General features: G+C 47.1%; 1 pseudogene; it reads right to left on the bottom strand.

Annotated features, from left to right (window-relative positions):
* Positions 1-15,021: 15,021 nt before the first annotated feature.
* On the bottom strand, positions 15,022-16,539 carry LOC112311143 (importin subunit alpha-8-like; annotated as a pseudogene).
* Positions 16,540-18,953: the final 2,414 nt, after the last annotated feature.

The following is an 18,953-nucleotide window of genomic DNA, read 5'->3' as shown; positions in this document are numbered from 1 at the left end:
GAGTAGCGTTGGTGTCTTTAAAACACTCTCATAGGACTTGGCCGAGCCCCCAGGGCTGAGAAACTCTGCTGAGAAAGGCCAGAGAGGAGGGCAGTGAATCCTAGGGAGTGATGAGGGTTGCATTTGGGAAGACGACCTCCAAGGCTCAGACAGTAGCAGCTAGGGCTGTGCTTACTAACGAAAGGTGGTCTGGAGCCCTGAGAGGTGGTGCAAATGAAAGCTTTGTTCATCCAGGGGGAGGGCAGGGTGTGGCTGTGCCAGCTGTAGTTCTGGAGCTCAGGGACCCATTCATTAAGCAGCATCCTCAAGGTGGCCCTCAAAGGAATCTACATCAGGGTGGGATGCAGCAATTTGGGAGTAGTGCTGTGGCCGCCAGGGCCTGCCCTTTGTTTTTCCTGATCCCCCCACAGCCACCCCAGGCAGTAGCTGGCTTGATGGGGAACCACTCTGAAGGGTCCTGCTGTGCCAGGGGAGGAGGGTCCTGGGAGCTAAGCCAGGAAGAGGAAGAGGTCAAGGTGGGAGGGGAGCAAGAACATGGCACAGGAGAGACCTGGAAACGAGAATTTGAACCTTTGGAATTGTGCCACCAGCAGGGAAAGCTCTGTACAGTGTGGAGAACAGTAGGTCTAGATGTCAGAAGGACCATTAGTCTGTGTGCGCTTGCTCTCCCAGTGCCCTGTGGCATCCACATTAGGTAGTGAGTTTTCTTCTGTCCTGTGCCCCACTAGTCTGTCCTCACTTGTAAGGGGACCAGGTGGTTTGAGTGTCTTGTTTACCTCTGTACCCACTGCCATCCCCCGACCCCCAGTGCTTAGGCATTTTCTTATAAGGCATTAGTCTTATTAGGCATTTACCTGTTTCAGATATTATAATCATTGTGCTATTGTGATGCCTCATTTAACATTTTTTACATATTTTTACATATATGTATAGATCATTCTGTTGAATACATTCTTAGAAGTGAGGTTATCTGTACCAGAATTCACCTACATTTTGATCTTTATAAGCATTACAAAATTAACTGCAAAAAGATAGTACTAATTTATATTTTCAACTCCATTTCTCCACAACCATGCCATTACTTGATACTATCATTAGAAAAAAATTTTGCTGGACCTATGGGTGAAATGATATTGGGATGGCCAAAAAGTTATTTGTTTTTTTTCTGTACGACAGCTCTAGTAGTGCTTAGTTGTCTAACTTCATTCAAAACAACTTTGTTAGATTGTATTGTGACAGCTGTTGTATCAGCATGCATTTAAAAAAACTTACCAAAATTGGTGAATTTTTGTGCAGCCATTTTAATATTGAAGATGGAAGAAAATATGCAATATTTTAGGCATATTATGTTTTATTACTTCCAGAAAGGTAAAAACTCAACTGAAATGCAAAAAAAAAAAAAAAAAAAAAGGATTTGTGCAGTGTATGGAGAAGGTGCTGTGACTGATTGAACGTGTCAAAAGGGGGTTGTGAAGTTTTATGCTGGAGATTTCTGGCTGGACGATGCTCCATGGTCGGGTAGACCAGTTGAAATTGATAATGATCAAATCAAGACATTAATTGAGAAAATCAATGTTATACCATGTGGGAGATAGCCGACATACTCAAAATATCCAAATCAATAAAGTTATTGGTGAAAATGAAGAATGTGTCTTTTGTTCCAGGGACAAAAACCATACGGACCTTTTGGCCAACCCAATATCTTGTTGAATATGCATTCCATAGACCATCTTTTTGACATGAAATTGAGCGTTTTGTCATGTGTTTATTGGCCATTTAAATTTTCTTTTCTGTTCATATCCTCTACCTATTTTTTTCTAAGACATGCTTGTATTTTCTTACAGGTTTGTTGCAGATCCTTTGTATAAGACGTGTAAACACTCTGGGCATCGTACCCTATGCTACTGTATTTTTTACTTTTTAAAATAAGGCTTTAATTTTGATTTGGTAAAATCTGTTAATTCCTTCAGTTTTCTGTCTTCCTTTGATTTTATGTAATGGTACCATTGTTGCTAGATTCTTTGCCCATATTCTTAATTTATTTCAATTAATGCAGCAGAAAGCCAAGAATAGTGTCTAGGACCTCAGAGATAAATAGGGAAAGAGTGACAAAGTTTAAAAAAAAATGTAACACAAGAGGCACATAAATTTCATAGGTTTTGCCCAGTGGAAGCCTGGCCAGATTTTTCTTATAGGGGAAATTAATGCAAACAGCCTTCCATTCTTTTCTTACCTTCTCTGTTCATCTTTGGGTTTGAAAAGACTAATTATGGAAAATGTGGCTTGACTGTTCCAGCTGTGAGCACCCTGTCTGCCCTTTCTCAGGCTTCCCTGGGTAGGCCCCTGCTGCCACAACCAAGTGGGATAAACCTGTAAAAAAAAACAAACAGAAATTTACAAAAAGACAAAGAGGCCACCTGTGGTGGTAGAAAGTGAATTTCTAGTCACTGAAGATGATCAGACTTCTTGATGAGATTTTTATAGAAAGATGGGGTCCCAGGTTCTGATGATCTGTAAGCCCCCTTCTAACCCCGAGATTCTGATTCCGGGTCTCAGCATGGAATATATTTTAATGGGAAGGAATATCATATAATGGGTTTGATAGTAATAGGACTGGAAGTCGTAGAAGAAGAGAATGGGATTGTAGCAAGTTTTCACTGGTGCGCAAATCCCGACCTGGAGGGCTTGCTGCTGAAGAGGGCAACAGGAGCCCTATTTTAGGAGTGTGTGGATAATACTTTTTCAAGGCCTAGCACAAAGCTGGCATGGAGGCAAAATCCAGGAGTGAAGGAAGACTCAGCCATCTGGGCATCAGCCGGAGTCTCAGGCAGCTAAAAACAGATAATGTCTTGTCTTGCTGACAACTTCATCTCCAAAGGGAGAGAAAGCAAGGAGGCAAACTGGTAATTGGGACCAGAAGGAATCTATTTGGAGTAGGAGAAGACCAGAACCCCGGAGGACTGTGGTCTCTGTTTAGAGTGGGGCTCACCATTCATGAGTGAGCAGGACCGAGTCCACAGGGTCGGAGGGAAGAGGGGTGATTCTTACCCTCCGAAGGCTTAGAAGATGATTCTGGTTATAAGGACAGGAGGCTCTGTAATGCCATTCCGCATATGCAGTTATAAGTGACCCAGAAAGAAACCAGGACAGCCACACAAAAGAGGACAGGGGAATGCAGTAGCCAGGGTTCTCCAAAGAAACAGGACCAAGAATGATACATGCACATAATTCATTTAAGGATTGGCTCCCAAGACTTGGGGCGGGGGGCTGGAAAGTCTGAATGAAGTCTGTAGAGTGAGCTAGCAGACTGGAATCTCAGGTAAGAGCTGACTTTGCAGTCTCGAGTCCAAGTTCTGCAGGGCAGCAGGTTGGAAACTCTGACAGGGCTCCTATGCTGCATTATTGAGGAGATTCCTTCTGCTTTGGGGAATCTTACACTTTGCTCTTGTGGCCTTCAACTGATTAGATAAAGCCCACATACATTATGGAAGGCAATCTGCTTTACTCAGAGTTTACTGATTTAAACATTAATTTCTTCTACAAAAATTCCTTCCCAGAGACATCGAGACTGGCGTTTGACCAAACAACAGATCAACATAGCTTAGCCAAGTTGACCCATAAGTAACCATCACAGGGAGTGCATGACCCAGGGCAGATGCAAGAACTCTACCATGCTGGAAGATGCGTCCTGGGAGGGTGAGGGTGGGAAATGGCTAAAGAGCTACCTAGAGACCATGGTGGGGACACCGGAAATTAGTGTGCAGCAGGTGGATGGGGAATAGAATATAGCAGGGTACAGGCCACTAATCTCTGCCTTTGCCAAGGAGGAATCTGTCTCACCTAAAACAGATGAAACAAGCATATAAGAGAGATTAGAGGCTGAGACGAGTTGCAGCTCAGGGTGCTGGAACTTCCTGGAGACGTGATCGGTGGTGAGCTCCTGTCGGGGTTTTAGAGAGATCCCAGGGAGCCAGAGGGGAAAGGAGGTCTTCAGGCCAGTATTTGGCTTTGCATAGAGGGAACACACTGGATATACATTGCTGACCAGTTCCTAAAATAAATGGCAGTCCAGCGGTCTGAGCATTTAGAAATAAGGGGTTGCAGAGTGAGAGTTGGCCTGGGGCTGCAGGATTGAGACGGCACGTGTGCATAGGCACTCCTCACCCGCAACCCTGGGCGCAGGGCTGTCTTCATTCATGCTCCACAAGTATCCCTTCTGGGGCCTGAGCACAGTCAGAGGGCAAGGGGCTGGCCCACAATCCCACAGCTGGAAAGATGGGACTCGAGTATCAGTGAACCTCATATTCTTTCTCTACCTCTGCTGCAGGGTAGGCAAACCGTGGTCATGAGCTGAATCGGTCCCCCAGCTGTTTCTGTGTGTTCTGTGAGCCAAGAATAGACTTTTTTAAATGGGGAAAAAAAAACTACAAGAATTATATTTTGCAACATGTGAAAATGATATGAAATTCAAATTTCAGTGCTCATAAATAAAGTTTTATTGGGACACAGCCATGCCCTTTGTTCTCATACCGTCTATGGCTGCTTTTGTGTGAGAACAGAGTTGAATGGTTGTGACAGAAACTGCCTGGCCTGCAAAGCCTAAAATATTTGCTCTCGAGACCTTTATAGAAAAAGTTTGTTGACTCCTGGTCTTCAGCGGCTTGGTTAGTTTTCCTAGGGCTCCTATGTGAACAGCTACTGTCCTACCAGAGAAAGCTATAGAAACATGCCAGACAGAACCTGGGAACCCAAAAGGAAGAGACATTTTAGACATTGGCTCAGCTTCTGTGAGGTGAACCCATGGAGCCCAAGGAGAGAAGTAAGATGGTGAAAGATTCTGGGATTAACTTTAATCCCATTCTGTCTTCTAGATCATGGGCCTGGCGTTCAGGAGGGCCTTTGAAAAGTCTCTTGTGATATCCTGTGGATTTAATGGGAACAGTGTGGACTTGACGATAACAATTAGAAATGTCTGTTGTGGGCTGATTAACTGTACCCATTGCCAATGTGAGCTCTTTAGTAATAAATGTGGGGCCATGTCTTTGAGCCTGTGCTACCTAGTATTTGTAGCAAATGTTTGGATAAAGGCAGAGAGCATGACTATGCACTCCAAAGTAATCCGAGGCTGGGTATATTAGCCGTTGAAGTCAGAAGACTGGGAGTTTCACGTAAACTACGAGTGTGAAGCAAATGTAGTCTTAAGACTAAGAAGAGAAGTGTGTGTCCAGATGAAGAGAAACCACAGGACTTGCATGGCGTTGAATAGGTGTCCTGCGAGCATCATGTCCAGTCCTGGGCTCTGCATTGTAGGCAAGACCTTTGTGAGTGAGGCCTGGCCAGGGTGATCATAGGGCTGGGAATGATGTCACATGAAGAATGGGAGAAGGCACCAGGAATATTTGGCTTGGGGAAGAGAACCTAAATAGGGTATTTTCTGAGTTGGGTTCCCCAGGGACTGACCCCGAGACAAGGGTTGGGTGTGTGTGTTTTATTTGTGAAGTGTATAAAACACTGTAAAAGCTCTGGGCAAGGGACACAGGGAAGGGAAGACAGCCAGTGAAGGGTGTGCTATCCAGCCAGCTCCCACTGTGGGTGACTGGGCTTAAAGCTGCAGAGAAACTCTGGTCAGTAGCGTAGAACTGATATTTCACTGGTCCCACCCAACTTGTGAGGGACCTGAGGCCTTTGTGTGCCAACTCCCATCTGTTACTGACTGAGGGCTGTGCCCAAGGGTCTATCCAAGGCTTCGGAGAGAGCCCCAGACCTAGAGATGCGACACTGGTGTGGGAAGGCTTGATGAGCACGATACCAGCATGTGGGCCGGGCAACGGAACTGTCTTCAGATATGTATCGGACGTGTAAATGGAAATATGAGTGTGAGCGTAGATCCTCACCTGAGGGTCTGCTTTTACTGATTTTAGAGTGAGAGGAAGGGGGGAGGGGCAGGAGAGACAGAGTCAGAGACAGAGACAGAGACATCAGTGTGAGAGAAATCCAGTGATTGGTTGCCTCCTACACCTCCCTGACTGGGGACTGAACCCACAACCTAGGTATGTGCCCTGACCAGGAATTGAACCTGCAACCTTTTGGTGTGTGGGATGACACTCCAAGGAATGGAACCACCCAGCCAGGGCCTGTCTTTGGATATCAGAAGAGCTGTGATTGGTTGAGAAACACAGGAAGCAGATTTCTTGCGCATGCTCCGTGGGCTGGAACCAGGCCTGGGTAAGTGGTGGGGAATTGCAAGCTAATTCCAGTCCAGGACTCTGATTCCCTGCATCAATGTTGATGAGCAAAGTTGAAGGGCATTAAAGCCTGAGTTCCAAATCAGCCCCTCAAACAAAAACATTAATGCCAGAGTCGGTGGGGATCCCGCATGCCCACTCGTCTCTCGGCCCCTCAGCTTCATTTCAGAGGCGAAGGGGCCCCGGGGCTTCCCACCCCTCCATGCCGTCTCTCCCAAGCCCTCTGAGCTGGAGCTCAGCCGCTCATGACAGAAGCAGCTCATTATTTTGCTGCAGTTGACTTGAAATCTGAAATCAATCGGGTATCAGATATGCAGTCCTCAGTCTGATACCATTTTTCAAAGGCACAATAACGTTCAGAAATGACACTGCATTTCCTAATTATGAAATTCTGTCATTGCTGCTCAGTCTAGGATGACTTGGCTGCAGGGTTTTCTTTTTTGTAAGGTTTAGCATACGCTACGATTATTTTAAAATTGCTTTGGAAGAATGTATTTCATCAGCGAACTACGAGCATGCTTATTACTGAGGTTTGGAGGCAATTTGAGAGGAAGGATAAATTAGCACGGACTCCGGAGGCCTCGGGAAGCATGCACCCCTTTGTCCCCACTGCTTCCTTCTTACCACAGCTAATAAAACCTCTCCAGGCCAGGGCTTCCAGACTCTTCCTCCCACCGCACCCTCAGAGGATTGGTCAAGATCATGAACTATCTGGGGACTGGAAGTGACTGGAAGTGTCTACCACAAAGCCTCTGCTCCACCTCAGAACTGTGGAGCTGCAGAACTTCCGAGAGGAAGGATGAAGAAGGAGGGAGCAGTTAAACCAAGTGCTCCCTGAAAGCCAGGGCTCCTCAGACCCTTGTGAGCTCCACAGCCAGAGAAGAGCTGCTGTAGATTCTGAGAAGCTGAGGCTTTTTTTTTTTGCTCAGGAACGTGGATGCCTCTGTGGGTAGTGGGACTGTTGAGGGCGCTTCCAGCATTTAAAAAGTCCCGCACAAATCACTGACACACACAAAGGCACTGTGGATCTCACAAACGTTATGCTGAGGAAGAGAAGCCAACACAAAAGGGTACATGTTACGGATTCCTTTGATGTTACCGTTCTGGAACAGCCCAAACTCATCTCTGGTGGTGGATACGGAACAGCGGTGCCTCTGGAAAGATTAACAGGAAAGGGATAGGAGGGGACATTCTGGGGTGACGGAAATGTTCTCTTCCTGGTTAGGGTGTTGCCCCATGAGTGTATAGGGTTTCAACATTCATGGGATGTACACTTAAAAAACACCCCATGGTGACTGACTACTTCAATGAATGTAGGTGGAGGCTTACAGCCCACGCCAGCCCACCTCAGGTGCCCACCAGTTACACAGCTGTCTCTGGAGGACACCGCTTCATGGGTGTTTACACTTTCTGTTAAGAAATGAAGTCACAGAGGCCTCCCATCCCTGCTTAGGGACCTGCCCTGTTAGCCTAGCCATGAGTAAATACCTAAATACTCCCCCACTCTCTGGGGAAGCAGCAGGCTTTCTGAATAATGTATTTAACCTAGAGCCCACCCCATCCCTATCTCAGCAAGGAAGTGACTGGCAGTACTAGCACAAAGTCAATGCAGGAGGACAGCTGCTGATAACACACACATGCCACCTGGGGGCTGGGGTGAAGGGAACCACCTCATTTGTATGAGTAGATACTTCCCAAGGAACTTTTTACTTTCTTTCTTTCTTTCTTTTTTTTTTTGTAACAAAGACCTCCTCACATTGACAAATTATGAATATGCAGAAAAGATGGTGCGAGACCACTTCTTGTCTCTGAACTGAGGCCAGTTTAATTCCTAGGACTCCAAGTCACTGGTACTTTTCTTGCATTTTCAGCAGCACCTGAAATAGATCTCACTTCATCTGAAATGCAAAAGACTGCAGAGTAGAAAGCTCACCCCGTCTCTGATCCAGGCAGAGTCTTCTCAAGCCTGGTGTTCTTTTTTTTTTTCCTCCCTTTCTTCGAAATACTGTCTTGCTAAACCCACAGATGGGGATCAGAGCATAAGTAGATGCATAATATATTACCCAAAATATTCCACCCAGGCATCTTCTTTTACAGGTCAGGAGGACTCACAGATGGAGTCTTCTAGGTGACCACATTTCCATCCGAGAGAAATTCTCTCTCATAATTAAGATTATGTCAGCATTTCCATTACAGAACCTGGTGGTAAAATCCACTTTGAAGTGGAGCTTCGATCTAAAGCTCTTGGTAGTGGAGAAAACTACCTAAAAGCTCCCTCTGCCTAACAATGGTTGTGCAGCCCATTCCCCTTGGAAACCAGAGAGGAAAATGCGCTGTAAGTCGGAGGTGGGGGCACACTATTGGTCAAAGGTTGGCTGGGTAGAGGAGGTCTGCCTGGGCCCTGAAAGTCTCCTGACCTGTGCCCCACCCAGCAGGAAGACTCTGAGCGCAAGCCGGTGTTCCCTATGCCGATTCCCTATGTCAGAATCTCCCGGGCGGCACCTGTTCTACATGCAGAGCTGTGCCCTCTTAGGGCACAGTCTACCTGTCCCACTTGCCCCACCCAACCGAGAATCTGGGATGGGGTCTGGGAATCTGTTTTGTACTAATCAGCCTAGATGGTTCCTTTTCCCAGGAAAGATGAAGGCTCCTAATCTAGGCTTTGCTGTTTTGTTGCTGGTGACCTTGGCCAGATACCTTCACCTGAGTATGCCTTGTATCCTCCTTTGTAAAATAACACCTAACCTTTATGATTGACTGTTTATCACATGCCATGAATGTCCTGAGAAAGTCTCCTGAATGAGCTCATCTAAGTCCTCACAGCAGTCCTATGAGGTTGGTACCATGATTATCTCTACTTTTAGGAAGAGTAGGAGACACAGAGAGGATAAGTAAGTGTCCCAAATCACACAGCTAGTCCATTGGCAGAGCTGGGCTTTGAACCCACAAAGTCTGGCTCTGCCATGTTGCGCTGACTCTTGGAGGTTGATGATAACCCTCACCATCCTGGGTTGTGAGGGGCTAATGAAGAGAAAGTTAAACTGCTCTGTGGCCTGTCTGATTACTTCCATGGAATTTTGACCTGAGATTCTCTGGCTGCTGGGTCCATGCCTCTTTCTAGGCACCTGTTTAGGCTCTCCCCAGTCTCCTATCATCCTCCTGCCCCCTTCCCAAGGCCATTTGGATCTTTGATTTGTGAGCAGCTAATCTCACCAGCTAATTTACACTCAAGTGTTAATAAATGATGATAGCCTAATACATCTGCATTTCTCAGATAACATGCTTTCGTCTTAGCTGAAGATTGAACTCAGAATTTCCTAATCTGCTGACACTAGGGATCCCCTTACTATCTGTCTCCTCAGGGGCCCCATATTCTATGAGGTGTTTCTGAAAGAAGCCAACTCCATTAATTAATTAGGAATCCGTTCCATGTATAAATCTTTATATTTTATAAAACAGAAGAGAATTCATGGACATTATTTCTGTGGCTTATTTGAAATTTGGAAACGTTAGAAGAAATTGTCCACATTGCCATCTAAATGGGTCACCAAGTGTCTGAAGACCCCTTGTAAGAACCATTGTCTCTTCCCAAAGGCCAAGTCACAGGGCAGAATGGGATCTGTCAGGGTGGGGGTGGGGTGGGTATGAGTTTGTGACAGACAGGCAGTGTCCAGCTCTGCCTCTGGACCAGGCTGGCCCTGCTGCTCAGGCCTGCCCCAATGGCGCAGATGAGAGAATGGGTGGCAGCCTCATTAAAGAAGCAGCATCTGGCGTGTGGAGCCCATGTGGTGTGCCGGGGTTGCTGTCCTGATGCCCAGGGGAAGGGACAGGCAGATGACTTGACTGGAAGGCGCTGTGAAAGGGGAATGTGTTGCCTGAGAGTCGTTGGAGGCCTTCACTGCTCCTTGACACGGGTGTTTTCCTCAGTTTGTTCAGGGATGTAGTCCCTGTGCTCAGTACGCTCATGTAGATGTGCCAGTCGCACATCGGGGTGGGGAAAGGCTGTGTGGCCGGTGGAGAGGCTTGTGTGGCCTCCTCTTCCCCTCGTTCACTCCTCCAGCGGCACTGGCCCCTTGAGCATAGCAGCCACGGTCCTGCCTCGGGGCCTTCAGCTGATTTCTCTCGGCTTTCAGTAGTGAAAACCTTGGTTTTGGTGCCTGTTTTAGTCCTGAAAGACTTACGTCCTGGGAGACCCCACAGTGCTGGGCCAACTGCGGCAGTTGATCATCCTACACTTCTCTGGAATGTCTTCTCCGCGTTACCAAGCAGGCAAACCCCTTCAGCTCCAGCAGGGCTTTGCTCAAGTCTTGCTTTCTCAGTGAGACCCACTGCTTCCCACCCTCGCCACCCCAACTCCCCTGACCTGGCCATACTTTTAAAATAGCATTTATTACCTTCCTGCATACTATCTGCTTTATATACTGATTATATTTATTGTTTATTGTTCCTCGGTTGCCACTAGAATTTGGCACCGTGAGGGCAGGTTGTTTTGTTTCTTGACTTGCCCTGACTGCCTAGAACAGCGCCTGGAACATATAGAAGCTCCACAAATATTGAATGAATGAATGAATGGTCACATTTTCAGTGCAGATTGTACTAGATACTATGGGGGGTTAAAAAAGCATAGACTATACTTCCTGCTTTCAAAGAATTTATGATCTAGTAGGAGAAAGACAGCAAGAAGAGGTAGCTAAGACTTTCTCATCCTTTACCCCAAGGCCCACTCTTGCTAAAATGTAATTCCTTCTACCTCTGGTCATATAAACTTTGTGAAAGGATGAGCTCTTTTTAATGCCCCCGTTTCTTCACTGCCTATCTAGTCCCGTAACATCTGGCCTTTACTTCTTGTGCTCCATTGAAATGCTGCTCCTGAAGACCATCAGTTACACCTTCAGTGAATAGATGTCAGTCCTTAGCCTGTGAACCCTCAGCCATGTCTTCTGTGCTGGATGCCTCCTTGTTCTCAAGTGTTCCTTCCCTTAGTTTCGTTTATCCCCTGGTGGGAACTGTTTCTTTTGCAGGTTCATATTCCTCTATGCACACCCTCAATGCTGGTTTCTTGACAGCTCTGTCCTTGGCCTGCTCTGTGTTCCCTCTATCCTCTCCCTACGTGACCTCACTCACTCTTAGGGTTTCCACAGTTTTATATTTCTGATTCTCACATCTCTGTCTCCAGCTCAAATCTCACCTCCAAGCGTTAGCCTCATTTACACGGCCTACTTAGCATCTGCCCTTAGATGTCATCCAGGTCCCTTGTGCTGACCACCGCCCAACAGAAACTACCACTGACATGCTCTGTTTCCTGTTCTCTTTATTTGTGTTGATGGCACCCCAGTTTAGCTGCTCTTTCAAGCTGGAAAAGTGGGAGTCATCCTTAACTTGTCTTTTCCCCTACTGCCCATATTCTGTAAACCATCAAGTCCTATTTAACTTCCAAAAGGTTTCTCAAATATGTCACTTTTACACTATACCAACAACCAATTCCTCCCTCTCTCCTGTGCAGGTTTATTTCAACAGCCTCCTAACAGATTCCTGGGCTCTGGTCTTGTCCCCTGAGCCCATCCTCTATATATAGCTGGCGTTCTTTTCCTAGTTAACGCCTCTCCTGTATCAAGCATGGTGATATGTACGAGGGATACAGCAGTGAAAGAGACAGACAAGGTCGCTATTCTTGTAAATCAGTGGGATCCACATAAATAATAAATCTTACACTGACCCTCTCTGATTTACAACTTTTAAGATGTTTCAACTGTTATCCTAGTTATCCTTTTCATGTTTGGGGTCATGAGTCCCTTTTAGAATCTGGTAAGAGCTGGATTGGTGCACAACACTTTGCTTACAACATCAGGGGAGAGGGCACTGGGCCCTGAAGGCTCGACCTCAAGAATCCTTGACCTGCATAATCAAGTTCAAGCCTCTTTGAATGATACACACAGCTTTCCACAGCCTGATCTGTGACCCCTCTCCTGCCCTTGCCTCTAATCATGTCCACCTGACTCACTTTGGTGTCATAGCAACATGGGACTTTCTGAAGTTCCTCACACGCATCATCTGTTCATCCAGCGACCGTTTAATTAAGAACCTACTGCTTTAGATTCTGAGTCACCCAAAGTACTGAGGTGAAAAAGAATATGATATGGGCTTTGCATTCTAACTCTGTACCTTTCTCTTATTTGGGCTGCGCCCTCTCCTGCTGCCCTCTGGTCCTTCCCTTTTAACTGACCATTGCTCACTGAAAAATTTACCTCTGGCATCTTCCTGAATGATGTTGCTGAATGTAACCTTCCACTTCATGTCGGTTTGGTATTAGAGTCCTCCTCTGAGTCCTCCTATCTTCTTGCAAATATCTGTTTTCCTGCCCTTAATACATTATATGGCAATTTTCTTTTTAAGTGGCTGTTTCTTGCACTAAATTAAGAGCTTTTAAGAACAGAAATAGTTTTATTCTTGATGATGTTTTCTTGGGTGCCTGTTTCAATTCTGTATGCAGTATATATTTATTGAATGAATGAATGAATGAATGAATGAATGAATGAATAGGAAAGATGAATAGGGCTAGAAAGGCTCTATCAAGCTGCACCAAAGGAGATCAATCCCTGAAGGCTGGCCTGGACATTTTGTTCTTTTCTGAGTAGCAAGTGGAAGAGCTGTCAGAAGTGCTGGGCAGAGGATGATAGGGTAAAAGTGAATCTTTGTAACAGCCAATCTGTCAGTGGCTTCCAGGGTGGGTGGAGGGGGAGAGGCCTCTGCCAACAGCAGGAGCTAAGCACCTAGGACAAAGGGTGATGTGGGCAAGGGGAGGAGGCCTAGCGGAAAGGCTGGGCTGCTGGATCAGGCATCGGCTCTGCCGCTTTTTGGCTGTGTGATATTTATTAGGCACTTCCCTCTCCTGGCCATAGTTTCTCCATAGAGGTTTAATTGAATGTGCTCTGGGATGCTGTTTGATATTTCTGGGTCTTTCCTGCTTGATAGTGCCTCTCTGTTGTGAGACCCAAACCTGTGCTTCTTTAGGAGCCAGAGATTTTACCGAGAGCACTTGCTAGAAAGGCACCCTGCCCCCAGCCCAGAGGCTACTGTAGCCCCCTCAGTGCCTTTGCATTTGGATGCCTGGATGGAGAATTCAAACTCAGGAGGCATCAGAGGGTATGTCAGAGTTAGTAGGGATCTCACATGTCTCCAGGGCTTTCTTTGACTGTGGGGTAATTGGGCCCCAAGCGACCCCGAGCTGGTTACATCTCCAGCCGGTTACATCTCCAGCCACTTAGTCCCTCGCCAGCATGACTGTAGCTCCCTTGTTTCCACTCCTTGGTTATAGAAGGGGCTGCCAGCTGTGACCTTCCCACAGACCTGGCTGCCTTAGCAGAGCTGGATGGGGCTCCCTTCAGAAGGACCCTGTGCAGGTAGGTGGGTCCGGTGGGTCCACTCTAACGGGCTGAGTCTCTCAGGCTGCTGCTGAGAACATACCCACCATCATGGAAGGATGAGGGGACCAGAGGGGACATGTGCCTTATGGAGAAGTGGCGGGGATGTTGCTGGAGGGCCTCACAGCACCCCTGGCAGATGGCTGTTTCTGCATCCCTGAGAAATGAGGGGAGCAAGGCCTGGAGAAGCTGAGGAACTTGCCCAGGTCTCTGAGCCAGCATTTACACTGGGGCACTTCACTCTGGCATCTGAGGTCTTTCAAATGACACCTGTGCAGGGAGGCAGCCCCTCCATGCCATAGGCCGCTCGCAATGGGACCTTTCATTATTGCAGAAAGATCAAGGAAACTTGGAATGCAAGATGTGGGTGTGAGTCACAGCCCTGCCATTTACTGTGTGGCCTTGGCAAGTGACTTCACACCTGTGAGCTTCATTGCCTTACGTATAGAACAGGGGTGACTCAACTAACTGTACAAACTTGTGAGGAAGAACTTGGCTAACACAAATGTTAATCCTTGTCACTCTCCTTTGTGGGGTGATTTTTTGGAAGATGGTCTGGGGTGGACTAGCTGAGCAGATCTCCTGGAAATGTGCTTCCCCGCTGCAGGTGGTCCATGGCTGATCCTGCAGAGCTCGGGTGCCAGGGGTGGCAGAGACTCAAGGGAACGTGGGCTCCAGGCTTCCCTGGAAGTGGCAACACAACTGTGGGAGAAAGAGGAGAGGCATCTCTAGGGCACCCTTTGGCTCAGCCTTTTGGTCAGGGGGTGGGGGTGGGGGGCAGCTCTAGTGTTTCCAGGAGGTAGGGTTGAAAGGCCTCAGGCACTCAGGGTGGGGGTGGAGGTGAGGATGGTGGAAGCCACCTGCTGGGAGACAGCAACCCCAGGATGGAAGTCCAGCTGGCTGTAAGCCTTCCTGCAATTTACTCAACCTGTGTGCACCCCAGGCCCTGCATCTGTGACTCTCTGTAGACCCCACAAGTTGTCACACAGATTTAAAAATGAGGGGAGAGTGAAGGGCAATAAACATATTGAAGCCATAAAGTTTCTAAGAATTTGGGCTGCTGTTTTAACATGGAATCTTTTTACTGATTTGTAGATTTCTTGATATAAAAAATTTTACAAATGGATAGAATCAAACTATATTTTTGGTATTACTTAATGAATAATCTTTGTTTCAGACATTTATAGTACTTTGGGATTCTGCTAAAAACAGCCTAGGCTGTTTGATCACTGTCGACAGGGAATCCTTCCCCACCCCCCACCCCTGCCCCAAATTTTATTAACATTCAGTGTCAAACGTTTTATACCCAGGACACACTAAGATATAGGAGTGCTGCTTCTTAAAGGAGTCACACTTTAGGGTTTGGTCCTTGGTTTAGAAGTGTGGAGCTTTGGTATTTTTATGTTAAGAGCTTTAAGAACTCATGATCTTGGTCCAGGGATGGTGACATTGTGCCATTTTCTTCTTCCTCAGAAAAGTGGTTCTCAATTATGCTCTAGGCCATCAGGGCATCCCGATGGTTCTCGTGAAATTGTAAAGCCTTGATTCTACTGAGTCCACCAAGTTCCTCGATCAGAAGACACAGGGATTCCTCCTTGGAGAGCTTCTCTGTTGCCTGGAGGAGCAAAGAGATGATGTCAAGGATGGTGAGCTGGCTCACCAGCGGCTCCAGAGTGGACAAGCTGGATCAACTGGTCCAAGGTGCCCCCAGTCGAGAAGTGAGCCACCACCCAGACAGCCTCTTTCTGGACTTTAAAATCTCCATTTTCCTGCAGAGCCACAAGGGAAGGCAGGATGTTGCAAGCAATGAGCTGCTGGAGGTGCTGTAGGAGCCTGGCAGCCTCATTGCTCAGGGCCTAGGCTGCCTCCTTCTGGACGGAGGACTTGGGGTGCAGCAGGAGCTGGGGCAGCACACCCATGATGCCCACAACAATGGCCGCCTGGGTTCCTGTGATGATGTTGCCCACAGTGCAGAGAGAGGGCATCAAAGCGTTGAGTTCAGAGCTGATCATGAGCTCAACCAGCCTGGGCAGCACCAGCATGTCAAACACTTGGCCAATGAGCTCGTTGAAGCCCTCAGTGAAGTAGGACAGGGCCAAGCCGGTGTCAGAGAGCACCTAGCTGTCTTGGTACTGCAGGAGGTGGGAGAGGATGGGCAACATTTGCTTCACTGCCTTTTTGCAGGGGTACGGATTCTTGTTTCGGCACAGGTTGGACAGGGTCCATGTGATGTTCCGCAGAAATGTGATTGGTATGATTGATGAGATCAGGGCCAGCAGGTGTGGGATGGCATTGCTTGAGATAACACAGTCTCTCAATTCTGGTGTGTCACCTGCTATATACCAAGGGTCCACACTGCCTGTTCACACACAGTCATATGGGGGAAAGACAGGAGCTCAAATGAGGGCTGGATGCCCCACCCCCCTTCCGTGGCAGTTCGAGTCTGCTCTGAAGTCCCCGAAGCGATGTTGGTCAGAGCTCAGGCCACCTCATACTGCAAGCAGAGGGTGACGTGAGGACCTCAGGAACTCCACCAGTCTGGGAATGAGTCCAGCTTCGACAATCAGCTTCAGAGGAGGGTTCCTTTCCTGGGACAGTATTCTCCTGGCGGCCCGGGTGGCCTGGAAACATAGTTCTGGATCTGAGGCATTCACACCATTGATTATTTCCTGCAGGGTGAGGCTGACCCAGTTGGTCCCTTCTTCAGAAGCTGGGTCAGTGGAGAGACTGGTGATGTTTCTTCTCTCGGAGGCCTGCTCATCTTTCCTGGCCTGCAGGCTGACTGCTGTCTGCTGCTGTTGCTGCATAGATGCGTCTCTGCCTCGATACTTCAGTGTTCTCAGCCTCTCTTCTGGAGCTTCGCAAGTCAGCATGTTGACTGGAAGAAGTAAACCACCTGGCAGGGAACTGCCAAGGAACCCTTTTTACCCACTTTTTTCCTGATGTCAATTACTAGAGGACACTGGTGGAGATCATGACAAAAGCAGCCAAGAAAAACGAGACCTTCCCTGTTCCTTATAACTATTTTGAACACATCCACTGAAAATATTTTTACTTGTTGACTCATATTCCCAAACAAGGACAAAAACACTCTTCTTTTCCCTAATGCCATTTTCTTTCCATTTTCAATATTAATTCTCTCTATGATGCCCTTCTCTAGAAACCAATATAAAGATCTGATTGATTATAAATAATGACACAGTACAGGGTCCTAGACTAATACAGCACACCCATTCAGGCTTGATGTTTCCCTGTTATTTATTGTGCTATCAGCACAGCTTCTCAGTCGGATCCTGGTCTTAAATCAGGGATCCCATCACAGAACCTAATGTGAAAGAAACCAAATGCACAAGGAGCCTCCTTTATTTATCCTCCCTGGCTTGTCATGCAGTCAGAAAATGGAGACTCAACATTAAAAGGTATGTGCTGAATAGCTCTGCCTGGTTGCTAATGATACTGTGATGTGGTGAAACACCAGCTACTGCTGGTCCCACTCTAAGCAGATCTGTATTCTAGAGGAGTCGGACCTCAGCTCCTTTGTCTAATAAGACATTTAGCACTTACAACATATAGCCAGAGCATCCTCAAGGCATTTGGAATTTTATTTGAGTCTTGTGGGAGATATAAAAGGGTCAAGGAATTAGGAGAGTTGTTTGAGTTTCAAGGTCAACTCAGTTGGTTCAGATCCACTAGGGGGTTGCTCAGACAGAATATCTGGATTTGGTATGTGACCTGTCCCCAGATGAGCTGCATCTGGGTCAGGTGGGTGTTACCTCACTCAACAGGCATATCTACTGAGTGCCAACTGTGTGCCAGGCACTGGGCTGCAATCTAGAGATGGATGCAGAAGTCAAAATCCCTTGCTCCCTGTCCTAATGAACCTGTACTCTCAAGAGAGATAGACAAACGATGATTGTAATATCTAGGTAAGGCTTCTGCAAGGCTCCCTCAGAGGGTACCTGGAAGGCCTATTGGACTGTGGCTTTGGGGTGCCAATTCTGAGAAGGGTTCCTGAACTCACTGCTCTAACCTCTGCCTTGTAGATGGGAGTGGTGACTCCAGATTCTCAAGAGGGTGATTTTCAAGTGTCCTCTGTGTTCATTCCTTCACAATACTTAACTCAAGGGCAAGGAGAGGCATTTCAATGAAAGAAAATTGGTGTCAGTGAGATCCTGTGAGATCCTGGATCTTAATGTGCAAAGATAGATGGCTCTCCTTGCCTCACTTGCCCCCCCCCCCGCAACACCACCCACCAAGTGGTAGGGAGGTACAAGGGACCCTCTGTACCCTCTCCTGGCCACCACTCATCAGCTATGGAACCAGCAGGGAACCAGTGGAATGCTGGTAAACTGGCTCTCAGAGGGGGGAAGAAAAAGCCCTGATTTGTAATATTTGCTAATTTCCATGGTGTAAATACTCTCATCACGGCTGACTTCAAGCTTTCAGTAGTTTAACAACTGGCTTGAGAAATTCCTGAAGATGTAATAGACTCTGGTGAGCAACAAGGACTGGCTGCATCACGCCACTGCAAGGGACCCTGTTCAACCCTCGATTCCCCACAAGTGACCATTTCTGCCTGGCCCACAGGAGGGTCTCAGTAAATGCTGATTCCCTGAAGGCTTCCTTCTCCTACCCTGAGAACAGCAGAGAGTTATGTACTGCCACTCATTCATTTATTCAACTTTTATCGAACACCCACTACATGTTTGCTGCTCTGTTAGGCCCTAAGGGTTTAAAATAGACTAAGACAAGAGCCTTGCCTGATGGCATCCTACAGACCCGTGTGGGGGATGGAGGCATGGATCAGAGCTGTGGAGGAGAGCTTGGAGATCAGTGATGTGAGCTAGCTGTGTAGAGGTCATCGTGAGAGCAACGAGAAGAGGCAAAAAGGAATGGGTGTTCATAGAAGGTTTCTTGGTGAGATGGGACGTGTGTTGATTTGTGAAGCATGGGGTAGATGAAGAGGGGAGAATGTCACCTTCAACCAGTGTAGACAAGTTACTTCCTCTTTATTATTGCTCCCCTAAGGAGCTCTTTCAGACATCTTTTTCCTAATCATTCCTCCCTTCAAGAAAATTTAAATGTATGCTGCATATCTGCTCATGTACTATATGTATATTTGTGCTTTTTATATAAAAAGGGCAGGATGTTATCCATTCCTCCAGAACCAAGGGAGCAATATGGCCCCTTATTGAGAATGCATGCTCCAGGCCAAAAGCTCCAAGGAGGGGAGATAGAAACCATGACTCTTCTTGTGAACCATTGAGCACATTATAAGCAGTTAATA

Source organism: Desmodus rotundus, chromosome 7 (genome assembly GCF_022682495.2).
Source record: "Desmodus rotundus isolate HL8 chromosome 7, HLdesRot8A.1, whole genome shotgun sequence".
NCBI lineage: Eukaryota > Metazoa > Chordata > Mammalia > Chiroptera > Phyllostomidae > Desmodus > Desmodus rotundus.
The sequence above is the reverse complement of the archived record's forward strand: the minus strand, read 5'-3'. Positions and strand labels throughout refer to the sequence as shown.